Source organism: Rhinoderma darwinii, unplaced genomic scaffold, assembly GCF_050947455.1.
Source record: "Rhinoderma darwinii isolate aRhiDar2 unplaced genomic scaffold, aRhiDar2.hap1 Scaffold_131, whole genome shotgun sequence".
NCBI classification, from domain to species: Eukaryota; Metazoa; Chordata; class Amphibia; order Anura; family Rhinodermatidae; genus Rhinoderma; species Rhinoderma darwinii.
The window spans coordinates 1,908,175-1,916,951 of record NW_027461963.1 but is presented as its reverse complement, the minus strand read 5'-3'; positions in this window follow the sequence as shown (position 1 = coordinate 1,916,951).

The following is an 8,777-nucleotide window of genomic DNA, read 5'->3' as shown; positions in this document are numbered from 1 at the left end:
ACGGGTGGAGGACTTTGTCTTCATTAGAATGGGCCCCCTGCGATGCTGAGGCAGTTTGGACTCCACTCTTAGAAGGCCTAGAGTGATGATGATTTCACTGATCCTAGACTCGGGGTAAACTCTGTGCATTAGCATCCCATGGGCGAACTGTTGTTATGTCAAAAAGATTTAGGGAGGCCAATCCAAACAAAAAATGTATTAATCTGTCACCTAAATGTTACATCAGTATTAGTAGAACTCTGTACTAGGGTAAATATGCTTTTTTAAACTTAGGAAAGAAACAAAAGTTAGGATGAGGATTAAATAAAAATTCAGGATGAAGACAACCGTCTGCAGCTTCGGCTCGACTGCCCCTTTCTTTTGAGTGGCCCCTCAATGTTTTGGAAACGGGTGGAGGACTTTGTCTTCATTAGAATGGGCTTCCCTGCGATGCTGAGGCAGTTTGGACTCCACTCTTAGAAGGCCTAGAGTGATAGTGATTTCACTGATCCTAGACCCGTAGTGGACTCTGTGCATTAGCATCCTATGGGCAAACTGTTGTTATGTCAAAAAGGTTTATGTTAGCCAATCCAACCAAAAAATGTATTAATCTGTCACCTAAATGTTACATCAGTGTTAGTAGATCTCTGTCCTAGGGTAGATATGCTTTTTTAAACTTAGGAAACAAACAAAAGTTAGGATGAGGATTAAATAAAAAATCAGAATTATTACAAACGTCTGCAGCTTCGGTTCGACTGCCCCTTACATTTGAGTGGCCCCTCAATGTTTTGGAAACGGGTGGAGGACTTTGTCTTCATTAGAATGGGCCCCCTGCGATGCTGAGGCAGTTTGGACTCCACTCTTAGAAGGCCTAGAGTGATGATGATTTCACTGATCCTAGACACGTGGTAAACTCTGTGCATTAGCATCCCATGGGCGATTTGTTGTTATGTCAAAAAGATTTAGGGAGGCCAATCCAAACAAAAAATTGATTAATCTGTCAACTAAATGTTACATCAGTATTAGTAGAACTCTGTACTAGGGTAAATATGCTTTTTTAAACTTAGGAAAGAAACAAAAGTTAGGATGAGGATTAAATACAAATTCAGGATGAAGACAACCGTCTGCAGCTTCGGCTCGACTGTCCCTTTCTTTTGAGTGGCCCCTCAATGTTTTGGAAACGGGTGGAGGACATTGTCTTCATTAGAATGGGCCCCCTGTGATGCTGAGGCAGTTTGGACTCCACTCTTAGAAGGCCTAGAGTGATAGTGATTTCACTGATCCTAGACCCGTAGTGGACTCTGTGCATTAGCATCCCATGGGCGAACTGTTGTTATGTCAAAAAGATTTAGGTTAGCCAATACAACCAAAAAATGTATTAATCTGTCACCTAAATGTTACATCAGTGTTAGTAGATCTCTGTCCTAGGGTAAATATGCTTTTTTAAACTTAGGAAACAAACAAAAGTTAGGATGAGGATTAAATAAAAATTCAGAATTATTACAAAAGTCTGCAGCTTCGGTTTGACTGCTCCTTACATTTGAGTGGACCCTCAATGTTTTGGAAACGGGTGGAGGACTTTGTCTTCATTAGAATGGGCCCCCTGCGATGCTGAGGCAGTTTGGACTCCACTCTTAGAAGGCCTAGAGTGATGATGATTTCACTGATCCTAGACACGGGGTAAACTCTGTGCATTAGCATCCCATGGGCGAACTGTTGTTATGTCAAAAAGATTTAGGGAGGCCAATCCAAACAAAAAATTGATTAATCTGTCAACTAAATGTTACATCAGTATTAGTAGAACTCTGTACTAGGGTAAATATGCTTTTTTAAACTTAGGAAAGAAACAAAAGTTAGGATGAGGATTAAATACAAATTCAGGATGAAGACAACCGTCTGCAGCTTCGGCTCGACTGCCCCTTTCTTTTGAGTGGCCCCTCAATGTTTTGGAAACGGGTGGAGGACATTGTCTTCATTAGAATGGGCCCCCCTGCGATGCTGAGGCAGATTGGACTCCACTCTTAGAAGGCCTAGAGTGATAGTGATTTCACTGATCCTAGACCCGTAGTGCCCTCTGTGCATTAGCATCCCATGGGCGAAGTGTTGTTATGTCAAAAAGATTTAGGTTAGCCAATCCAACCAAAAAATTTATTAATCTGTCACCTAAATGTTACATCAGTGTTAGTAGATCTCTGTCCTAGTGTAAATATGCTTTTTTAAACTTAGGAAACAAACAAAAGTTAGGATGAGGATTAAATAAAAATTCAGAATTATTACAAAAGTCTGCAGCTTCGGTTCGACTGCCCCTTACATTTGAGTGGCCCCTCAATGTTTTGGAAACGGGTGGAGGACTTTGTCTTCATTAGAATGGGCCCCCTGCGATGCTGAGGCAGTTTGGACTCCACTCTTAGAAGGCCTAGAGTTATGATGATTTCACTGATCCTAGACACGGGGTAAACTCTGTGCATTAGCATCCCATGGGCGAACTGTTGTTATGTCAAAAAGATTTAGGGAGGCCAATCCAAACAAAAAATTGATTAATCTGTCAACTAAATGTTACATCAGTATTAGTAGAACTCTGTACTAGGGTAAATATGCTTTTTTAAACTTAGGAAAGAAACAAAAGTTAGGATGAGGATTAAATACAAATTCAGGATGAAGACAACCGTCTGCAGCTTCGGCTCGACTGCCCCTTTCTTTTGAGTGGCCCCTCAATGTTTTGGAAACGGGTGGAGGACATTGTCTTCATTAGAATGGGCCCCCCTGCGATGCTGAGGCAGTTTGGACTCCACTCTTAGAAGGCCTAGAGTGATAGTGATTTCACTGATCCTAGACCCGTAGTGCCCTCTGTGCATTAGCATCCCATGGGCGAACTGTTGTTATGTCAAAAAGATTTAGGGAGGCCAATCCAAACAAAAAATTTATTAATCTGTCAACTAAATGTTACATCAGTATTAGTAGAACTCTGTACTAGGGTAAATATGCTTTTTTAAACTTAGGAAAGAAACAAAAGTTAGGATGAGGATTAAATACAAATTCAGGATGAAGACAACCGTCTGCAGCTTCGGCTCGACTGCCTCTTTCTTTTGAGTGGCCCCTCAATGTTTTGGAAATGGGTGGAGGACTTTGTCTTCATTAGAATGGGCCCCCTGCGATGCTGAGGCAGTTTGGACTCCACTCTTAGAAGGCCTAGAGTGATAGTGATTTCACTGATCCTAGACCCGTAGTGGACTCTGTGCATTAGCATCCCATGGGCAAACTGTTGTTATGTCAAAAAGGTTTATGTTAGCCAATCCAACCAAAAAATGTATTAATCTGTCACCTAAATGTTACATCAGTGTTAGTAGATCTCTGTCCTAGGGTAGATATGCTTTTTTAAACTTAGGAAACAAACAAAAGTTAGGATGAGGATTAAATAAAAAATCAGAATTATTACAAACGTCTGCAGCTTCGGTTCGACTGCCCCTTACATTTGAGTGGCCCCTCAATGTTTTGGAAACGGGTGGAGGACTTTGTCTTCATTAGAATGGGCCCCCTGCGATGCTGAGGCAGTTTGGACTCCACTCTTAGAAGGCCTAGAGTGATGATGATTTCACTGATCCTAGACACGTGGTAAACTCTGTGCATTAGCATCCCATGGGCGATTTGTTGTTATGTCAAAAAGATTTAGGGAGGCCAATCCAAACAAAAAATTGATTAATCTGTCAACTAAATGTTACATCAGTATTAGTAGAACTCTGTACTAGGGTAAATATGCTTTTTTAAACTTAGGAAAGAAACAAAAGTTAGGATGAGGATTAAATACAAATTCAGGATGAAGACAACCGTCTGCAGCTTCGGCTCGACTGTCCCTTTCTTTTGAGTGGCCCCTCAATGTTTTGGAAACGGGTGGAGGACATTGTCTTCATTAGAATGGGCCCCCTGTGATGCTGAGGCAGTTTGGACTCCACTCTTAGAAGGCCTAGAGTGATAGTGATTTCACTGATCCTAGACCCGTAGTGGACTCTGTGCATTAGCATCCCATGGGCGAACTGTTGTTATGTCAAAAAGATTTAGGTTAGCCAATACAACCAAAAAATGTATTAATCTGTCACCTAAATGTTACATCAGTGTTAGTAGATCTCTGTCCTAGGGTAAATATGCTTTTTTAAACTTAGGAAACAAACAAAAGTTAGGATGAGGATTAAATAAAAATTCAGAATTATTACAAAAGTCTGCAGCTTCGGTTTGACTGCTCCTTACATTTGAGTGGACCCTCAATGTTTTGGAAACGGGTGGAGGACTTTGTCTTCATTAGAATGGGCCCCCTGCGATGCTGAGGCAGTTTGGACTCCACTCTTAGAAGGCCTAGAGTGATGATGATTTCACTGATCCTAGACTCGGGGTAAACTCTGTGCATTAGCATCCCATGGGCGAACTGTTGTTATGTCAAAAAGATTTAGGGAGGCCAATCCAAACAAAAAATGTATTAATCTGTCACCTAAATGTTACATCAGTATTAGTAGAACTCTGTACTAGGGTAAATATGCTTTTTTAAACTTAGGAAAGAAACAAAAGTTAGGATGAGGATTAAATAAAAATTCAGGATGAAGACAACCGTCTGCAGCTTCGGCTCGACTGCCCCTTTCTTTTGAGTGGCCCCTCAATGTTTTGGAAACGGGTGGAGGACTTTGTCTTCATTAGAATGGGCTTCCCTGCGATGCTGAGGCAGTTTGGACTCCACTCTTAGAAGGCCTAGAGTGATAGTGATTTCACTGATCCTAGACCCGTAGTGGACTCTGTGCATTAGCATCCCATGGGCAAACTGTTGTTATGTCAAAAAGGTTTATGTTAGCCAATCCAACCAAAAAATGTATTAATCTGTCACCTAAATGTTACATCAGTGTTAGTAGATCTCTGTCCTAGGGTAGATATGCTTTTTTAAACTTAGGAAACAAACAAAAGTTAGGATGAGGATTAAATAAAAAATCAGAATTATTACAAACGTCTGCAGCTTCGGTTCGACTGCCCCTTACATTTGAGTGGCCCCTCAATGTTTTGGAAACGGGTGGAGGACTTTGTCTTCATTAGAATGGGCCCCCTGCGATGCTGAGGCAGTTTGGACTCCACTCTTAGAAGGCCTAGAGTGATGATGATTTCACTGATCCTAGACACGGGGTAAACTCTGTGCATTAGCATCCCATGGGCGAACTGTTGTTATGTCAAAAAGATTTAGGGAGGCCAATCCAAACAAAAAATTGATTAATCTGTCAACTAAATGTTACATCAGTATTAGTAGAACTCTGTACTAGGGTAAATATGCTTTTTTAAACTTAGGAAAGAAACAAAAGTTAGGATGAGGATTAAATACAAATTCAGGATGAAGACAACCGTCTGCAGCTTCGGCTCGACTGCCCCTTTCTTTTGAGTGGCCCCTCAATGTTTTGGAAACGGGTGGAGGACATTGTTTTCATTAGAATGGGCCCCCCTGCGATGCTGAGGCAGTTTGGACTCCACTCTTAGAAGGCCTAGAGTGATAGTGATTTCACTGATCCTAGACCCGTAGTGCCCTCTGTGCATTAGCATCCCATGGGCGAACTGTTGTTATGTCAAAAAGATTTAGGTTAGCCAATCCAACCAAAAAATTTATTAATCTGTCACCTAAATGTTACATCAGTGTTAGTAGATCTCTGTCCTAGGGTAAATATGCTTTTTTAAATTTAGGAAACAAACAAAAGTTAGGATGAGGATTAAATAAAAAATTTGAATTATTACAAACGCCTGCAGCTTTGGTTCGACTGCCCCTTACATTTGAGTGGCCCCTCAATGTTTTGGAAACGGGTGGAGGACTTTGTCTTCATTAGAATGGGCCCCCTGCGATGCTGAGGCAGTTTGGACTCCACTCTTAGAAGGCCTAGAGTGATGATGATTTCACTGATCCTAGACACGGGGTAAACTCTGTGCATTAGCATCCCATGGGCGAACTGTTGTTATGTCAAAAAGATTTAGGGAGGCCAATCCAAACAAAAAATTGATTAATCTGTCAACTAAATGTTACATCAGTATTAGTAGAACTCTGTACTAGGGTAAATATGTTTTTTTAAACTTAGGAAAGAAACAAAAGTTAGGATGAGGATTAAATACAAATTCAAGAGGAAGACAACCGTCTGCAGCTTCGGCTCGACTGCCCCTTTCTTTTGAGTGGCCCCTCAATGTTTTGGAAACGGGTGGAGGACATTGTCTTCATTAGAATGGGCCCCCCTGTGATGCTGAGGCAGTTTGGACTCCACTCTTAGAAGGCCTAGAGTGATAGTGATTTCACTGATCCTAGACCCGTAGTGGACTCTGTGCATTAGCATCCCATGGGCGAACTGTTGTTATGTCAAAAAGATTTAGGTTAGCCAATCCAACCAAAAAATGTATTAATCTGTCACCTAAATATTACATCAGTGTTAGTAGATCTCTGTCCTAGGGTAAATATTCTTTTTTAAACTTAGGAAACAAACAAAAGTTAGGATGAGGATTAAATAAAAAATCTGAATTATTACAAACGCCTGCAGCTTCGGTTCGACTGCCCCTTACATTTGAGTGGCCCCTCAATGTTTTGGAAACGGGTGGAGGACTTTGTCTTCATTAGAATGGGCCCCCTGCGATGCTGAGGCAGTTTGGACTCCACTCTTAGAAGGCCTAGAGTGATGATGATTTCACTGATCCTAGACACGGGGTAAACTCTGTGCATTAGCATCCCATGGGCGAACTGTTGTTATGTCAAAAAGATTTAGGGAGGCCAATCCAAACAAAAAATTGATTAATCTGTCAACTAAATGTTACATCAGTATTAGTAGAACTCTGTACTAGGGTAAATATGTTTTTTTAAACTTAGGAAAGAAACAAAAGTTAGTATGAGGATTAAATACAAATTCAGGAGGAAGACAACTGTCTGCAGCTTCGGCTCGACTGCCCCTTTCTTTTGAGTGGCCCCTCAATGTTTTGGAAACGGGTGGAGGACATTGTCTTCATTAGAATGGGCCCCACTGTGATGCTGAGGCAGTTTGGACTCCACTCTTAGAAGGCCTAGAGTGATAGTGATTTCACTGATCCTAGACCCGTAGTGGACTCTGTGCATTAGCATCCCATGGGCGAACTGTTGTTATGTCAAAAAGATTTAGGTTAGCCAATCCAACCAAAAAATGTATTAATCTGTCACCTAAATGTTACATCAGTGTTAGTAGATCTCTGTCCTAGGGTAAATATTCTTTTTTAAACTTAGGAAACAAACAAAAGTTAGGATGAGGATTAAATAAAAAATCAGAATTATTACAAAAGTCTGCAGCTTCGGTTCGACTGCCCCTTACATTTGAGTGGCCCCTCAATGTTTTGGAAACGGGTGGAGGACTTTGTCTTCATTAGAATGGGCCCCCTGCGATGCTGAGGCAGTTTGGACTCCACTCTTAGAAGGCCTAGAGTGATGATGATTTCACTGATCCTAGACTCGGGGTAAACTCTGTGCATTAGCATCCCATGGGCGAACTGTTGTTATGTCAAAAAGATTTAGGGAGGCCAATCCAAACAAAAAATTGATTAATCTGTCAACTAAATGTTACATCAGTATTAGTAGAACTCTGTACTAGGATAAATATGCTTTTTTAAACTTAGGAAAGAAACAAAAGTTAGGATGAGGATTAAATACAAATTCAGGGTGAAGACAACCGTCTGCAGCTTCGGCTCGACTGCCCCTTTCTTTTGAGTGGCCCCTCAATGTTTTGGAAACGGGTGGAGGACTTTGTCTTCATTAGAATGGGCCCCCTGCGATGCTGAGGCAGTTTGGACTCCACTCTTAGAAGGCCTAGAGTGATTTTGATTTCACTGATCCTAGACTCGGGGTAAACTCTGTGCATTAGCATCCCATGGGCGAACTGTTGTTATGTCAAAAAGATTTAGGGAGGCCAATCCAAACAAAAAATGTATTAACCCCTTCCCTCTTTAGCCACTTTTGACCTTCCTGACAGAGCCTCATTTTTCAAATCTGACATGTGTCACTTTATGTGGTAATAACTCCGGAATGCTTTCACCTATCCAAGCGATTCTGAGATTGTTTTCTCGTGACACATTGGACTTTATGTTACTGGCAAAATTTGCTCGATATGTTCAGTATTTAATTGTGAAAAACACCAAAATTTAGCGAAAAATTGCAAAAATTAGCATTTTTCTCAATTTAAATGTATCTGCTTGTAAGACAGGCAGTTATAATACACAAAATTGTTGCTAATTAACATCCCCCATATGTCTACTTTAGATTGGCATCGTTTTTTGAACATCCTTTTATTTTTCTATGACCTCACAAGGCTTAGAACTTTAGCAGCAATTTCTCACATTTTCAAGAAAATTTCAAAAGGCTATTTTTACAGGGGCCAGTTCAGTTGTGAAGTGGTTTTGAGGGCCTTATATATTAGAAACCCCAAAAAAGTCACCCCATTTTAAAAACTTCACCCCTCAAAGTATTCAAAACAGCATTTAGAAAATGTCTTAACCCTTTAAACATTTCACAGGAATTAAAGCAAAGTAGAGGTGAAATTTACAAATTTCATATTTTTCTGCAGAAATACATTTTTAATACAATTTTTTTTATAACACAGAAGGTTTTACCAGAGAAATGCAACTCAATATTTGTTGCCCAGTTTTTGCAGTTTTAGGAAATATCCCACATGTGGCCGTAGCGTGCTACTGGACTGAAACACCGGCCTCAGAAGCAAAGGAGCACCTAGTGGATTTTGGGGCCTTATTTTTGTTAGAATATATTTTAGGCACCATGTCAGGTT